General features: G+C 38.5%; 1 protein-coding gene and 1 long non-coding RNA gene across 8 annotated transcripts in view; one reads left to right on the top strand and one right to left on the bottom strand.

The window, feature by feature from the left end:
* METTL4 (methyltransferase 4, N6-adenosine) overlaps positions 1-18,531 on the top strand; it is a 334,285-nt gene that overhangs the window by 202,827 nt on the left and 112,927 nt on the right. The gene's annotated exons all lie outside the window — the stretch shown is intronic.
* LOC145534437 (uncharacterized) overlaps positions 13,306-18,531 on the bottom strand; it is a 47,055-nt gene continuing 41,829 nt past the window's right edge. The window contains exons 8-9 of one of the 2 annotated variants that reach the window (XR_014074594.1): positions 16,263-16,366; positions 13,306-13,467 (exon numbers count right to left, since the gene is read on the bottom strand). This is a non-coding gene — a long non-coding RNA (uncharacterized LOC145534437). The remainder of the gene's footprint in view (positions 13,468-16,262; positions 16,367-18,531) is intronic. The other variant, XR_014074595.1, reaches the window with a different exon arrangement.

The following is an 18,531-nucleotide window of genomic DNA, read 5'->3' as shown; positions in this document are numbered from 1 at the left end:
AGAGACAATGGAAGGATTACTGTTATAGAATATCAGGTTTTATTTGTTTGGAAATGGAGTATAGAGACTGTGGAATGTGGAAAGTAGACTGGCTCTTTTGTTTCTATTTTTTTTTTTTTTGGTTTGTTTAGTGTTTTCTTTTTAATCATTGGGCTCAGCATTTACACAAAGCAAAAGGAAAAACTAGCTGCAATGCTAGGTTTCTCTGTCCTTTATTTACTGTAGGAAAATCTGCCACCTTAGTTGAACTGGCCAAGTGATAGTTTGGGCTTCCTTTTGAGCTACTTTGTAGTTAAATACAGTTATTTCCAACTTCTAGCAAACAATATATACCGTAAATACAAGCCAATGTGTTTTCCCTCTTCAACGTCCCCTGTCTCCCATCCCCGCCCCCAAAACGTTATACATGTAAAAATAATGTCTTATACATGTAGAAATAATGGACTCTAGGTCAGTCTATTTGTGCTTTTCTTCAGAAATAACTCTCTGGGGAGCTAAAATCAAATATCTGCACACATACTTGAACAATACTGATGGAGAAATTAAAGCAAAGATACAAGCTCTCAGTAATAGTGTATCTCATTCAAAGTTTTTAAAACTCAAGGGCCAGTTCCTTTTTCTTTTAAATGCCCTTACATTTCTGTTTTCCCCAAGATAATGTTGTTTGTGATCCTAGTTTCTCATTTTTAATTTCCTCTATTATTTTATATAGTGACTGTCAAGGTCCAGGTTACTCTGAGATGTGTAACCTGGATCTCAGGATCCAGGATCTCTGGGTCTCTCATTTTGTCTCTCTCTCTCTCTTTTTTTTTTTTTTTATTTCTTTTTTTCTTTGAAGTCGCTCAGTTGTGTCCAACTCTTTGCGACCCCATGGACTGTAGCCTGCCAGGCTTCTCCATCCATGGGATTTTCCAGGCAAGAATACTGGAGTGGGTTGCCATTTCCTTCTCCACCTTTTTTTTTTTAAATAGAACTTTCATTTGAGGATTAAAAGCAATCTTTATGTAGACATTGCACATAAGGCTCTTTTGGTGCTTGGACAAGCTACACTTTGGGAAATGGCTTCAGGATGCATTATTTCTTTCGGGGTGTTCTGTTTGGAACCAAGAGCTAAGGGACAAGAGGGAAGAGCAGCTTTGAGGAAAATAGTCCCAGTTGTTATTTCATGTGAGGATTGTTGTCATTGTTCAGTCTCTCAGTTGTGTCCAACTCTTTGTGACCCTATGGACTACAGCTCTCCAGGCTTCCCTATCCTTGACTATCTCCCGGAGCTTGCTCAAACTCATGTCCATTAAGTCAGTGATGCCATTCAACCATCTCATCTTCTGTTGTCCCCTTCTCCTCCTGCCCTCAATCTTTCCCATCATCAGGGTCTTTTCCAACGAGTCGGCTCTTTGCATCAGATGGCCAAAAAGTATTGGAGCTTCAACTTCAGCATCAGTCCTTCCAATGAATATTCAGGGTTGATTTCCTTTAGGATTGACTGGTTTGATCTTCTTGCTGTCCAAGGGACCCTCAAGAGTCCTCCAGCACCACAATTCAAAGCTGTCAATTCTTTGGTGCCCAGCCTTCTTTGTGGTCCAACTCTCACATCCATACATGATTACTGGAAAAACCATAGCTTTGACTATGTGGGTATATGTCAGCCAAGTGATGTCTCTGGTTTTTAATATGCATGTAAGGATTATTACAGTGATTTTATCGTCTGTGCCTTTCAAGGTTTAGAACAGTAAATACTTTAAAGCATCTTTACATAAAATGAAACTATGGAACTTCCCATACTGCATCTGAGAGCTGTTATGTCATTTTATAAATAGGCATATGATGTCTAAATTACTTGTAATATAAACTGAAACATCCTTGGCTTTTATGATGGTTGTATATGATCCAGGGGTACAATTATGAATAATGCATTGCGTTTTGTTGTTCTCTGATTGCCTGCTTTGATATGCAGGCAGGGATTTCCACGATAGTGTCCCAGATTTGAATTGTATAGTTTCTTTTTGTAGCAGCTGCCCCAGAATTATATGAGCTCACTGAGGATATTCATAGAAAATAGAAATCCTTACCCCTGTGCTTCACAGAGATATAATCTCAGAACTTTCTCCAAGGATTCTCTCATCAAAAATAATTTAGTATGTATCATGAACTGCATGGATGGAGATTCGTGACATTGTACAGGAGGCAGGGATCAAGACCATTCCCGAGAAAAGAAATGCAAAAGAGCAAAATGGCTGTCTGAGGAGGCTTTACAAATATCTGTGAAAAGAAGAGAAGTGCAAAGCAAAGGAGAAAAGGAAAGATATACCCATTTGAATGCAGAGTTCCAAAGCATAGCAAGGAGAGATAAGAAAGCCTTCCTCAGTGATCAATGCAAAGAAATAGAGGAAAACAATAGAATGGGAAAGACTAGGGATCTCTTCAAGAAAATTAGAGATACCAAGAGAACATTTCAAGCAAAGATGGGCTCAATAAAGGACAGATGGTATAGACCTAATAGAAGCAGAAGATATTAAGAAGAGGTGGCAAGAATATACAGAAGAACTATACAAAGATCTTCACAACCCAGATAATCATGATGGTGTGATCACTCACCTACAGCCAGACATCCTGGAATGTGAAGTCAAGTGGGTCTTAGGAAGCATCACTATGAACAAAGCTAGTGGAGAGGTAGAATTCTAGTTGAGCTATTTCAAATCCTCAAAGATGATTCTTTGAAAGTGCTGCCCTCAATATGCCAGCACATTTGGAAAACTCAGCAGTGGCCACAGGACTGCAAAAGGTCAGTTTTCATTCCAATCCCAAACAAAGGCAGTGGCAAAGAATGCTCAAACTACTGCACAATTGCACTCATCTCACATGCTAGCAAAGTAATGCTCAAAATTCTCCAAGCCAGGCTTCAACAATACGTGAACTGTGAACTTCCAGACATTCAAGCTGGTTTTAGAAAAGGCAGAGGAACCAGAGATCAAATTGCCAACATCTGCTGGATCATCAAAAAAGCTAGAGAGTTCCAGAAAATCATCTATTTCTGCTTTATTGACCATGCCAAAGCCTTTGACTGTGTGGATCACAATAAACTGTGGAAAATTCTGAAAGAGATGGAAATACCAGACCACCTGACCTGCCTCTTGAGAAATCTATATGCAGGTCAGGAAGCAACAGTTAGAAATGGACATGGAACAACAGACTATTTCCAAATAGAGAAAGGAGTACGTCAAGGCTGTATATTGTTACCCTGCTTATTTAACTTATATGCAGAGTACATCATGAGAAACGCTGGGCTGGATGAAGCACAAGCTGGAATCAAGATTGCCAGGAGAAATATCAGTAACCTCAGATATGCAGATGACACCACCCTTATGGCAGAAAGTGAAGAAGAACTAAAGAGCCTCTTGATGAAAGTGGAAGAGAAGAGTAAAAAAGTTGGCTTAAAGCTCAACATTCAGAAAACTAAGATCATGGCATCCGGTCCCATCACTTCATGGCAAATAGATGGAGAATCAGTGGAAACAGTGGCAGACTTTATTTTTTGGGGCTCCAAAATCACTGCAAATGGTGACTGCAGCCATGAAATTAAAAGATGGTTACTCCTTGGAAGTAAAGCTATGACCAACCTAGACAGCATATTAAAAAGAAGAGACATTACTTTGTCAACAAAAGTCCATCTAGTCAAGGCTATGGTTTTTCCAGTGGTCATGTATGGATGTGAGAGTTGGAATATAAAGAAAGCTGAGCTCTGAAGAATTGATGCTTTGAACTGTGGTGTTGGAGAAGACTCTTGAGAGTTCCTTGGACTGCAAGGAGATCCAACCAGTCCATCCTAAAGGAAATCAGTCCTAAATATTCATTGGAAGGACTGATGCTGAAGCTGAAACTCCAATACTTTGGCCATCTGATGTGAAGAACTGACCCATTGGAAAAGATCCTGATGCTGGGAAAGATTGAAGGCAGAAGAAGAGAATGACAGAGAATGAGATGGTTGTATGGGATCACTGATTCGATAGACATGAGTCTGAGCCAGCCCCAGGAGTTGGTGATGGACAGAAAAGCCTGGCATGCTGCAGTCCATGCTGTCACAAAGATTTGGATGTGACTGAGTGACTGAACTGAACTGAGCTGAGGACATGGAAGCAACCTAGATGTCCACTGGCAGATGAGTGGACACAGAAACTGTGGTAAATATATACAATGCGATATTACTCAGCTATAAAAAAGAACACATTTGAGTCAGTCTTAATGAGGTGAATGGCCCTAGAGTCTATTATAAAGAGTGAAGTAAATCAGAAAGAGAAAGACAAATATTGTATATTAACCATGCATATGGAATCTAGAAAGATGGTCCTGATGAACCCATTTGCAGGGCAGCAATGGATAGACAGACATAGAGAACAGAACTTGTAGCCACAGTGGGGGAAGGGCAGGGTGGGACAAATTGAGAGAATAGTATGGAAACACATACATTACCACATGTAAAACAGATAGCAAGTGGGAGCTCAACCACACACAGCTCCCTGTGTACTGTGTGACACAGGAGCTCAACCCAGTGCTCTGTGATAACCTGCAGGGGTGAGTGGGGTGGGAGATGGGAGGGGGTTTAGGAGGGAGGGGTATATGTATACCTGTGGCTGAGCCATGTTGACGTATGGAAGAAACCAACACAATATTGTAAAGCAATTATCCTCCAATAAAATAATAATAATAATAAAAAGAATGGCATATGGCAGAAAACTTTGCATTTTCCCTTCTTTGTGTCTGAATGGGCTCCAGAATCTGGGCCATTACTTAGGCTATAGATAGAATTAGGTAGCTCTTGCCATGAAAATAGCAGAAACACAGGGAAGAAATGTAGGCTGGTGGTAAAATTTATTGGGACTTCATATGAATAAATAAATGGCTTCTCCTGTCCTCTACCTCCCACCCTGTCCCCACCCCAAGTTTGGACCAAAATGCAGGAATCAAGTACAAGTGAATCAAAGATTTGTCAGTAACACAAAAAAGTACTTATATTGGGATCTATGTACCAAACAACTCAGATTCATAACCTTAGCAACAAACTGGCTGAACTCAGTGAGGCCTGCACCAATCTGAATCCAGGTTAAATTAACTATGTGCCTTCAAGGAATTTTTACAAGTTCTGAAATGCAGTTTTTCTCTGAATCATGTTAATTTCCTCAACCACAAAGAACTAACACAAGTTGCCAGATCAAAGACCAACTTTCTGCTTTACATTTCCACATAGAGGTCTTATGGCCATCTCAAAGTTAACATAACCAAAACAGAAATCTTGATTTTTCTCATGTTCTCCAAAACCTACTCCTTTCCCATCTTAATATGCCACAAGATTCTATCAAGTTTCTCAAGCCATTTCAGGAACTATTGGAAGTGAGAATATTATGATATTTATCTTATTTGTTAACTATACATTTGTAGTCATCATGAAATGGGTCTGTCCCATGAAACCTGTATGTTTCAGCCTTTCCTCTCTATATAATTATTTGTTATACAGTTGCTCAGTCATGTCTGACTCTTTGTGACTCTAGGGACTGCAGCATGCCAGGCTTTCCTGTCCTTCACCATCTCCTGGAGTTTGCTCAAACTCATATCCATCAAGTTGGTGATGCCATCCAACCATCTTATCCTCTGTTGTCCCCTTCTCCTGCCCTCAATCATTCCCAGCATCAGGGTCTTTTCCAGTGAGTCAGCTCTTCACATCAGGTAGCCAAAGTATTGGAGTTTCAGCTTCAGCATCAGTCTTTCCATTGAATATTCAGGGATAATTTCCTTTAGGATGGACTGATTGGATCTCCTTGCTGTCCAAGGGACTCTCAAGAGTCCTCCCGTACCACAGTTCGAAAGCATCAATTCTTTGGTGCTCAGCTTTCTTTATACTCCAACTCTCACATCTGTACATGACTACTGGAAAAACCATAGCTTTAGTTAATTAGCCAAATGTTTAACTCCTACTTATTGTTTGCAAGATATTAGACTAAATACACTGCTCTTAAGAGCATTCAGACTTTAGTTAGATGCCTAAATAAAATTTGAAGACTAAGGAGAGGGAGAGAAAGATTATGTATCAACTATGAATGAAGTGTTGTTGTTATACCCGGCTGCAGCTGAGACAGTGCAGGCCCCAAGGGGTCCAAGTTCTCCCTATCTTGTGCTATTTTATAGGAAAAAGGCAGGGCAAGCTAGTTGAAGAGAAAAAAGGAGAGAACATTTCTTTTGCAATAAAGAGAAAATTCTGAGACATTTCAGTGTCAGAATGATGACTGAATTGGAGAGAGATGAGCAATTCAAATGCTCTCCCTCATAAATCTCACTCAGAAGGGAGATATAAGACAGATCGTTGCACTTAGAGACAAGACTACACCAATCCTAAGAGACAAGACACAATGATACTAAAGTGACAAATGCAGTTTCAGCTATAGGAAAGCTCTGTCATCTGCCAACTGAGCCAACGACTTGGCTAAAATGTAGGGAAGAGTAGAGAATTGAAATGAAAGTTCCAGCAGATAAAGAAAGAGGTTTGCATAACAAAATCTGAAGTTAGCTCAAGCAATAAAGTCTTGGACTAGCAGTTTCTCCCTTAATTGTTTCTGACTTTGGTATAGCATATGATTCCATCTTGCATTTTATACCTTGCATGCATACTCAGTTGTGTCTGACTCTTTGTGACTCCATGGACTATAGCCTGCCAGGCTCCTTAGTTCATGGGATTTCCCAGGCAAGGATATTGGAGTCTGTTGCCATTTCCTTCTCTGGGGGATCTTCCCAACCCAGGGATAGAACCCACCTTTCCTACATCTCCTGCATTGGCCGGCAGATTCTTTACCACTGAGCCACCTGGGAATCCCATTTTATACTGACTTATTACCAAATAGCTATTTTCATGTTAGAACAAAAAATTTTAAAAAAAGGATGAAAAATATAGAAAAGTGTTGTAAAGTTATATTGCTTGCTTCTGAACAGGATTAATACATGACATTCAATCTCTGTAGTAGTTCAGTGTCGTGGTAGGTCATTTATATCTGTCTTTATCAATAATAGCTGTCTTAGGTTGAAAATTACCTGTCAGAGATTTTGACTCCTGCCAAATTGTGAAGCAGACACAGTTTTTGTTGTGACTGACATCGTTTCTTCCTCTCCCTCTTTTGGGTGAGCAGTGCTTCATTTATTCATTTATTTATTCAGTCATAAAACTTTTATTGATTATGGCTATGTGCAAGAAGACACTGTGTTGATCGTAAAGGGAGATACAAGCTGAGTGAAGTGAATGGTGTGATGGATGTTATACACCAAGTGCAGGAGCTCATGAAAGAGGAAGAAGCTAACTTGCCTATGATTCTCAGAAAATTTGGTCTTCATTACTGTAGTGTAATTCCATTCACTTCTCCTGACAATCAACAGAAAAATATCCAAGAAAATGAAACAAAATGTGAATTGTCGGCAATGCTGCTAATTTCCCGTCTCATTATATTTCATATGAGAATCCCCAGAAGATATTCCCATCTGCCCTTAATACCAAGAGCAGTTGTACTTCTCCTGAATAATTAGTACAATTTTATCTTATAGACAATGAAAATATTGTAACTGACAATGCTACTTTTTCTATTTAGCAAAAGCTGAGCACAATGTATAAGTAATTTGTATACCATATGTCTATATTGTGTTGTTATTGAGTCCCTAAGTTACATCAGACTCTTTGTGACCACGTGGACTGTAGCCTACCAGATTCCTTGTCCATGGGATTCCCTAAGCAAGAATACTGGAATGGGTTGCCATTTCCTTCTCCAGGGGATCTTTCTGACCCAGGATTTGAAACTGAGTTGCCTGCATTGGCAGGTGGGTTCTTTACCATCGAGTCACCAGGGAAGCCCTGTAAAGCAATTATATCCCAATTAAAAATAAATTTAAAAAAAAGGAAAAAGACCTTTACCCTAAAACCTTCATCTCAGACTTCGGCCTCCAGAACCATGAGAAATAAACTTCTGTTTATCAGCTAAAAAAAAAAAAGAAACCTTACCTGTCTTGCGTGTGTTTTCTTCAGAGACTGTCTGCCACCAGATACTTTACTTAAGTTTACTGTGTTATCGTTTGCAGTTAGATTGAGTTATAGACTTATTGTAAAAAGTAGTTGATTTGGAAATTTCTGATATCTAGGCAGGCATATGGAGAATTTTTTTTTTTTTTTTAACAAGCATCTCTTTAAAATCACATCATATGGGCTATGGCCAGTTTAGTTTACATTGAGGTTGGATTCCTATAGTGCCTCGCATTTTCCCACACATAAGTAGGCATTTCCAAATGTGAAAACAGCAATTACCATCATTGGCTTTTACTCCAGAAGGATTCTAAGATACTCCTAATGAATAAATTTTGCCATCAGCATCATCAAATGTTTACTTCACTTGCAATGACTTATTAATAAAATCCAAATTTCCCCAAGGCAATTTAAAAAGGAGGTAAAGTGATAAAGCATATAGCTCTCATTTAAAAATTTCAGAGGAGGATTAACATCATGTAATAGGATATATTATGGAAACTGTTTATGGTTCTGAATTTACTTGATTTTATTAAGAATTAAAGAATTGATTCTGAGAAATGGAGAGAGACAAAAAATAATAGTTTTGTCTTTTTCCTTGGGTTGCTTTTCTTGGTGAGAAGTGAGGATATGAGACAACTAGCTTTGTGGTGTTAGAATTAAAGAGAAAATGCTCACAAATGAATATTGAAATAAGGATCTGTTTAAAGAGTGATTCATTTAAAACAAACTTCTTTAGCGGCAGATTTCATTCAATGGAAATAACCTTAAGTGGGATCCTAGAGCTTTGCAATAAGTCTGCTTTTTTGTGCATATCTGCTACACTCAGTTTTATGATCATTCTTCCCAAGAATCCCATATTGCTGGATGATTTGACCTGATGAGGGCAGTGTGTGCCTTTCTGTCTCAGGAGTGTCCATCTTTAACAGGGAGAAAAGTAAGGTGAGAGTGAAAAACACCGTACAGCACTTAGGAAAGGCTGCTGATACCTTCACTGGCAGCTTGATTGTGAACAAAACTGAGAAGGGATCAAAAGGAAAAAATCAAAGCTCTGTCAGGTTTTCCACAGTCCAGTATAAGAGCCGCTTGTCAAAAGATTATTTTGTAAAGCTCCCTAATAGGCTTTCCCAAGCCCTTTCTTAAAGCAGTCAAAACAGAGATAATGAAGTCTCCCCAAAGACCTGCCTTAAGAACAGCTAATGGATTTTTAGGCTTTCCCCATAGTAATGATTTGCTTATTAGAAATGTCCAGTTCTCTGCACATGTGCTTATCTTTATTCACTCCTTTGATTGGAATGTGAGCAGAAAACTCTCTGTTGCATTAACTTGACAACTTTTACTTTTCCTGAGGAATATCACCGTCCAGCCAGGGCTGTTCTGAGCAAGTATGGGAAGCTCCAATGATCAGTGTGGAAAGCTTGCTTTTTTGCCTTTGAGAAACATATATTTCCTCTTTCAGCCTCTTAAGCATGAGGTGAAAAGAAAACTGGACCTTGTAATAGGCAACCCTTCCAGGTGCCTCTGTGTCCCTATATTCCCTTCTCATGATGCCTTATTATGACGGCTCACACTGGCTGGAACTGCCTATGTGGAGTCCACTAATTTCTCTGAAGCAGAAAGGAGAAGCCATTTACTGAAGTGGAAAGCTGTCTCCTACTTCAATTTCTGTATACTTTCTGAAGTGCTTCTAGATTCAAATGATTAACACTATCAAGGCTCATTTGTTTATAATTTAAGAGTATTAAAACAACTTTTCTATTGTGAAATATGATATATGCGCACATAAATACACAATAAAAAGATATAAAGCATAAAGGTTTATCACAAAGCAAAACACCTAGGTTAAAAAAAGAACATTATCTGTATTCTATGTCTTCCTATATTATTTATGTAGTAATTTATAGCATTTATATTGTTTACCATTAATAAACTATTATACATTTAGTAACTTTTAATACTTTTATAACTTTCATATAAGAATTAAAAGTGATTTATATACCATTACAATACTAGAGTATTCTGAATTTGAGTATATTCTTATGCTTCCCATTAAGTTTTATACTTTCATATGTTTTCATGTTACTGATTGGCATCCTTTTATACCAACTTGAATAATTCCCTTTTGTATTACTTTAAAGCAGTTCCAGTGGTGGTGAACTCCCTCAGGTTCTGTTTGGGAAAATGTTTATTTCTCCTTTAATACTGAGGGATAGTTTTGTCAGGTATAGTATTCTTGGCCTTTTTTTTTTTTTGACTTTTAGCACATTGAATATATCATCAGGATTGTGTGATATATCACTCCCTCTTGACCTGCAAGGTTTCTGTGAGAAATCTCTTCACAGCCTTATGGGTGTTCCTGTGTATGCAATGAAGTGCTTTTGTCTTGTTCCTTTCAGAGTTCTGTCTTTGACTTTTGAGAATTTGTTATCATGTGTCTTGGTGTAATCTTTTTTGAGTTGATCCTGTTTGGGAACCTCTGAGCTTCATATATCAAGTTGATAAAGATGTTCGTGTGCCTCTGACTACTAGGTAGTTTTCAGCCATTATTTCTTTAAATAAGCTTTCTGCCCCTTTTGCTTGATATCAGTTAAGATCCTTAGGTCTTTCCCTACAGTCATAGTTTTTGATGGCTTTTTGGCTTCCAAATAATGAGTTTTACTTTTTAAATTTATTGATTTCTATTTTATTTTTTAGCCCTGCTGCATGGCATGTAGGATCTTAGTTCCCTGACCAGGGATCAAGCCCCTGCCCCCTGCACTGGAAGTGTGGAGTCTTAACCACTAAACTGCCAGGGTAGTCTACAGTTTTTTTTAATTGAATGTACTGCATGGCATACAGAACTTCCCTGACCAGGGATTGAACCTGTGCCCCCTGCCAGGCTTCTCCATCCATGGGATTTTCCAGGCAAGAATACTGGAGTGAGTTGCCATCTCCTTCTCCAGGGGATCTTCCCAACCCAGGGATCGAACCCAGGTCTTCCACTTTGCGGATAGACTATCTGAGCCACCAGGGAAGTCCTGCCTATTATTGCCTCCTTGGTTTTTATGAACTTGAAGAGAACATGGCCACTTTTCTTAAAGATTCCTGTTGCTTCTGGTGTTAGGGTTATGCAATAGTTCTTTCTTGCTGGTCAGAATTCAGTTCAGACTTATTTTTGATACTCACCACTTTCATAATTAAATCTTGCTTTTGTTCCGTTTTCATGATCATTTTGTCCATTGCCAGCATCTACAGGTATTTTTGAAGGGTGTATTAGAGCATTAATAAAATGTTTCTGAACCCAGTTTCATCAATGTGTGTGGGGTTTTCTCACACCACAAACAAACACTTCTCAGATACCCACAGTGTGTCTGAGAATTCATTCAATTCTGACACTATCTATATGGAGATAATATTAGACTCCTCAGGTTAAGGGCTCAGCCCTATAAGATGTTAATCACAAACCCAAGTTGTTACCTGTACTTCTGACTGGCTATATGTCAGAGGTTCCCACAATCCCCTACTTGGGTTCAATTAACTTGCTAGAACGACTTATAAAACTCAAGGAAACATTTTTAAAAATCTTTAAAATTATCCTTTAACTTTCTCTATGTCTTTGTGAGGGTTTGAAATAGCCAAAGTGAGTTGTTCCAGTTGAACAGGTGAACTTTGATTAATGCTTGGCTTGGTTTGCTTCCTGTCAAAATGCTGGGGAAAGTTTCTACCGTGAAAATAGTGACACAGGTAAATTCTATTCAGTGCCCATAACCATGCATCTTGCAAATCAACTTCCTAATATTTGTATTCTTGCCCTTTTCCTTGAAGAAGGCACGTAGGTCCAGAAATAGACTAAAAATTAGTGTGATGTTCATTCACCAAATGGAAGAGGAAATTACTTTTGTGTGTATAGTAATCATATTTCTTTCATTTTCATTTCCTTTATCATAAGGCAAATCCTCTTCTCTCTTTTTTTACTTTCATTCTTGCTAGACGTTCATCAATCTTATTGACCTTTGCAAAGAACCAGCCTTTGGCTTCATTAACTTTTTCTATTGCTTTTCTCTTTTCAATTTTATTGATTTTTGCTCTTATCTTTATTATTTCCTTTGACTCCCTTTGCTTTTATTTTGCTTTTCTTTTTCTAGCTTCTTAGGGTAGAATCTTGGTTAATTTGAGACATTTCTTCTTTTCTCTTATAAGAATATAATACTATATTCTGCAAATTGTTTTTGCTATTTTTTCATTTTCACTCAGCAAAAAATATTTAAAATTTCCCTTTATAATTCTTTTTTGACCCATGGATTATTTAGAAGTGTTGTTTAGTTTCCACATTTGTAGTTTTTTCTGTCATCTCTCTGATATTGATTTTCGATATAATTCCTCCTATGGTTTGAAATATATTTTTCATAATTCCAATTCTTTTAAATATTTTAAGATTTGTTTTATGATTCAGGACATATCTTGGTGAAAGTTCTACGTACAGTAGAAAAGACTGTGTTGTTGAGTGGAATGTTCTGTTAATGTTTATTACATCTAATTGGTTAATGGCATTGTTCAATTCTTATTTATCCTTACCGAGTTTCTGTCTACTAGTTCTATTGTTACCGAGAGAGGAATGTCAAATTCTCTAATCATAATCATGGATTTGCATGTATCTCTTTTCAGTTCTTTCAGTTTTTGTTTCATGTAATCTGAAACTCCAGTGTAATATGGTAAACATTTTGAATTCCTGTGCCTTATTGTGTGAATTGCTGTGCCTTATTGTGTGAACTGATCATTTTATCAATGGGCAATATTTTTCTTTATCCCCTGGAAATTTTCTTTGTTCTGAAGTTTACTTTGTTTGATATTGATATGGACTACAACTTACTTTTGATTAGTGCTTGTAACCTATGTATATCATTATATTTGAAGTGAATCTACTGTGGACAACCTAGAGTTGATTCATTATTTTTTGACCATGGTGACTAGTGTGCTGAGACTATCATGTTGAATGGCACAGTTGTAGAATGAATGATGTAAAAGCAGTTGTGGATTTCTTTGAGACTTTACTGCTTGAGTTCTCTGGGAGGTAGAATATGCTTAGTAGTCAAATTATTTATCACATTCTACCAGGAGATGATAGAGATTCTTTATATAACAGAGAAAGAAGATCTAAAAGCATAAAAAAAACTCCATGATTTTCATAATATCATGTTTACAACAAGAGACATTAAAATCTCTGTTATTTTTAACTAAGAATATATAAATCATATAAAAAAGCAAGAAAGTTTGCATTATTCATTTGCATTACTGGGAAAAAATGTTTATTTGAAAGTTTGCTATTAAAGCAGTCATCTAAATGACTAGATTTTGATGTAACTTGGAGCAGAATAAACCATCCAATATTTTAACGGGTAAGATTTCAGTAGTTTCCTGGTTGTTTCATCTGGAGCACAAATCTGTAAATAAAAGATAAAATAGGCAATGAGTATTTCTGTGCCATAATTTTGAACTTCAGCTTTGTTTCACATCAAAACTTTATTTACAAAGGGAATTGATGATCAAAGACACATGCTGTCACACTTCTGGCTTCTAAACCCATATTTCTTATAAAATCACTATTTTTTTCCTAGCCAACTGCAAGATGACCAGAAAACATGATGGATGATGGAATTCATCTTTATTTTTAGGATGTCACTAAAATGCTTTTTCCAATATTTTGTGTTGGAACTTTGCTACCATGTTATGTTGAAGATTAAGATTGAAGGATAACTCTTATATAATGACTGTGATATACTCTCAGTCGTTAACCCCCTTGGGAATTGATGGTAAACCCAATTAAGCTGAATGTCAGGCTATAATTCCAGGCATTCTGAGAGTACTTTAGTATTGTATTTATGACTATATGTATGTTCTTTAACTCTAGACATAACAAAAATATTTTTTTTCTCCCATCACCTAGGAAATTCCTAGTTTTAGAAGTTCTGTCCTAGAAACAGGGGTGAAGACCAAACGTACTTTTCTTATTGTAAATCACAAAACCACACCATCTAGTGGTGATTGTAGGCTCTTAGGACACTGCCTGCTAAGTTGTTATCAGTTGTGTCGGCTCTTTTGAGATTCTATGGACTATAGTCCACCAAGATCCTAGGTCCATGGGATTCTTCAGGCAAGAATACTGGAGTGGGTCGCCATGCCCTTCTCCAGGGGATCATCATCCCGACCCAGTGATTGAACCCATGTCTCCTGTGGCTCCTGCATTGCAGGAAGATTCTTTACTGCTGAGCACCAGGGAAGCCCCCTTAGAACATTAACAGTCCCCCAAAATGCAAGTGCAATATATTGTTCTGTCAGGATATTTGTATTCTGAAGTCAGTTTATTCCTCTAGTATGAAAGTAGTAGATCATGTGAGTTTCAGAAGTTTGCCTCATTCACTGAGTCCTGACATGGAAGTACAGCCTGCTAATATGTATACAGCTGTCCCTCCATATCCACAGTGGACAGGTTCTTTGGTTCTAGGACCACTGTGAATACCAAATCTGTGGATGCTCAAGTCCCTTAAATAAAATGGTGTAGTGTTTTCATATCCTGCACACATCCTCCTGTATACCTAAAATAAGCAACCTGTAGATTATTTATAATACCTAATACAGTGTAAATGCTATACAAATTGTTGTTGTACACAGCTAATCAAGTCTTGCTTTTCGGAACTTTCTTGAATTTTTTGGGGGTGGGATTTATTTGATCTGCATTTGGTTGAATCTGTGGATGTGGAACTCATGGATACAGAGGGCCGACTGTACACAGAAAAGACACTAGAAAGTCAGAGACTTTTACACAGTGTGAGAAGGAAGATCTCTTCCACATTGCTATGTGCCTCTTTGATCTCAAGATCAAGAAGGCTCTGCACTCCTCTTTTTATAGGTTATAGGCAGGTTAATATGGACTCTGACATTATAGGGAGGTTTAAGAAGACAGAAAGTTCAGGTCTAGAAGCTTTGATGGCAAGTACCAACCAGCTGGCTGTGTGGTTTTGAGGACTATGGTAGGATGGACATTTTTGGAAAATCATTGGCCAGGGAAGGAAGGTAGGGCCCTAGTGTAGGACCCTGGTATTGGGTAAGAAAAGGAGACTTAGGCCTAGGACAAAATAACAAGATAATAACTTTTAGTAATCCAGCTACTAGAAGAAGGGTGTGGTATTCCAAAAACATATTTTTGAGTGTCTCTCCTGCTTTAGTTACTGAATAAGATAGGCAAAAAGACTGCCCCCTTGGAACTGACCTTCTAGTGAAGAGGGACAGAAATTAAACAAGATGAACTTGTTTGAGTGCCATGAAAGAGATATATGTGTAGCTTTCAATATTGTGGTTAGGGACATCCTCACTGAGAAGTTGTTACTTGAGAAGGATATAAGGTTAGAGGTTAGAGAGTGATTTAGGCAATCAGGCTGAGCTTCTTTTGGGTTTCTTAAGTGGTTCCAACTTTGAGGGTTAGGAACACTGGTTCATGGAGTTAAGGAGTCCGGTTTATATCTAGACAATAACCATGAAGAAGTGAAAGGACTAAGGAGTTCATTTGAGACTCTGCACCTGGTCAGGCTGGGAGCTGATATCCCTCGGAACTGAAGGACCTGGAAGAAGTCTACCCTAGGCAGATCAGTAAGGTTAAGTCAGTAACTGGGATGAGAGGATGGCTACGTCAGGAGGCCAGAAGCAGAATGACTAGTAGGGCATCTGCCAGGATCACTTCCTATCCAGGCTGATTTGTTGGCTCCGCCCACTCTGAACTTCCTGATGATAAAACACTCACATGTTCGATGCAAGTTTTGACACTTGTGGGTTATACAAACTCCTTTCACAGAAATCCACATTCTTGATCCTGACCTGAGTAGGGTTGCCAGATGAGGAACATGATGTCCAGATGAATTTGGATTTCAGATAAACAATGAAAAGCCTTTTAGTATAAAGTATATCCCACAATATTACTTGGGGTATACTACAATAAGTATACTTATACTAAGTTTATTCATTATTTTTCTGAAGCTCAAATAAATTTAACTGAGCATTCTATGCTTTTATGCTAAATCTGGCAACCTTTGATTTGAAGCTCATCTGGAGGCCCAGATCCTGGATGGGCCAGCTTTTTGGGTGGGTGGTAGAAGCTGAGACCCCCTTCTTCTTTAGCAGCATTTAGTTTTTAGGAATATTAACATTCTCTACATCTGGGGTCCTAAAATGGATACTTACGTACCTTTTAATAAACTCTACTATTCACAGCAGTGGTGTGAATAACTGGTCAGTGATGAATTGTATTCCCCTAGAGCAGCATTTGGGCTTCTCTGGTAGCTCATCTGCCTGTAATGCAGGAGACCCCGGGTTGATTCCTGGGTTGGGAAGATCCCCTGGGGAAAGGATAGGCTACCCACTCCAGTATTCTTGGGCTTCCCTGGTGACTCAATTGGTAAAGAATCTGCCTTTAATGTGGGAGACCTGGGTTGGATCCCTGGGTTGGATCCCTGGGTTGGAAAGATCCCTTGGAGAAGGCCATGGCAACCCACTCCAGTATTCTTGCCTGGAGAATCCCCATGGACAGAGGAGTCTGGTGGACTGCAGTCCATGGGGTTGAAAGAGTCCGACAGGACTGAGTGACTAAGCACAGCAAAGCACAGAGCAGCATTTAACCTTTCACATCACAGAACTGATGCAGGAAGTATAAGTTCATAAGAGTCTTGAACCAGGCCTACTGGGTCTCTCTGTCTTCTGTGGTGGGTTCTAAAGCATGTCCATGTCTGCAGAAATCTGGGGTTCCTTGGTACCCACCTGGACAACTGAATTAGCTGAAAGAATTAGCTGAAATGATCATGTGAGTATTAAGAAAAAAATCCTTCCCCACTGAGCTTGGAATCAAGCATTCTACGTACTCAATGAATATGAGAGAATTTAAAGGGATGAGACACTTTTTTTCCTAAAGAAAATGAATGTTAACGACATATTTCTAACGGTGAAAATGTCTGGAAAAAGGATATTGGCTTGGCAATAGAGGGAGTCTCATCTCCCCAGGCCCCCATCACACACGTTTGTTTTTTGGTTTTTTTTTTTGCTGTAACTCTTTCCATAATGCCCAAGTTATTTTTTTATATGGAATTAGACTCTATTTTTATTCCCAGTACAAAAGATGTAACATGCCTTTTTATTTGCTTTTTGATTAAACTCTCACCAGTTTTGAAGATCTGCAGATAATTACTCAAGGAATCAAAGGTCAGTTAAGAATACTGAAATACATTCAGACAATACATACGGTATTTCAATTAATTTTCCTATGAATTTCTCTCAGTTCTTTTCTTTGTACTATTGCCATTGTTGGATAATTTAACATCCATATGAGCATGCTTAATTATAGTTGGCTTCAGAGTGGGCAAGGTCACAAGGAAAATGCCATCGTGAGAGGTCAGATTTATCCTTTGATTCTTAGAATTCGCTTTGAGAATCATCTGTTAAAACCAATTGTGCTCCTAAATGAGGGATACCATCTTTATTTCTGACTTATTTTCAAGTAAAGATGCTATGTAGATTTGATATGTCATATATTATCACAGAGTAGGTCTTGAGAAAGTCCTAATTCAGGCAAAATTCGATGGTGGCGAGTCTCAAAGCTGGTCCTAGGCTTCCCCCACCAGCATTCCCCCCAATTTCTATCCTTCCTACCTTGTCCCTTTCTTTTCCTTGTCTTCTTCCCTTTCTCCCTTGCTCCCTAAATGATCTTTCTATTTCGATAGAATGTCCTCTTTCCCTCCGCCCAAGATAAATGTCCCAGGGACTTGACTTTATCCTTTGCATTATTGGCAATTGGAGTGGGTGGGTGGATTTGGCAAATAAGATGCTTATGCCTGGATTTGAATTGCAAGTGAAAGTGAAAGTCACTCAGTTGTGTCCGACTCTTTGCGACCCCATGGACTATACAGTTCATGGAATTCTCCAGGCCAGAATACTGGAGTGGGTAGCCATTCCCTTCTCCAGGGAATCTTTCTACCTCAAGTTAGTGGCCAAAGAATCAGGGTCAGATCAACAGAAAGTTTATCTAGGTGGAAAACAAGCAGCTTCCAGTTCCATATCCCGGGGGCAGCCTGAACCAGGGTACCAGTGGCCACTTTCAGTGTCCAGGGCCAGCCACAGTGGCTGCCCTGGCTCAGCAGAGGAACAATGGCATGATTTTCCCTGTGTTCTTGGCCAACCAGTGTTCTGTGGTTTCTGCTTATTTTCTGAGTGTGTTTTTCAAAACCTCTTTGAAATTCTATGTGCTCTCCAACATTTTTTCAACACATTTCTTTTATACTTAAATCAGCAGGAATTATTCCTGTTGTTTGTTGATTGCCATGATGCCCAGGGTTCATAAACACCCCTTCTGTATGGCTTCTGTGTCATTATTCCCAGTTCTCTCCCAACCATCTTTTGTCCTTTCCCTCTTCCTCTCACTTGTAAATGTAGGCTTTCTTCAGTATACTCTCCTAAATTTATTTTTC

Source organism: Giraffa tippelskirchi, chromosome 14 (assembly GCF_054371585.1).
Source record: "Giraffa tippelskirchi isolate mGirTip1 chromosome 14, T2T-mGirTip1v1.2.pri, whole genome shotgun sequence".
Lineage (NCBI taxonomy): Eukaryota > Metazoa > Chordata > Mammalia > Artiodactyla > Giraffidae > Giraffa > Giraffa tippelskirchi.
Note: the sequence above shows the minus strand (reverse complement) of the source record. Positions and strands in the feature narration are given on the sequence as shown.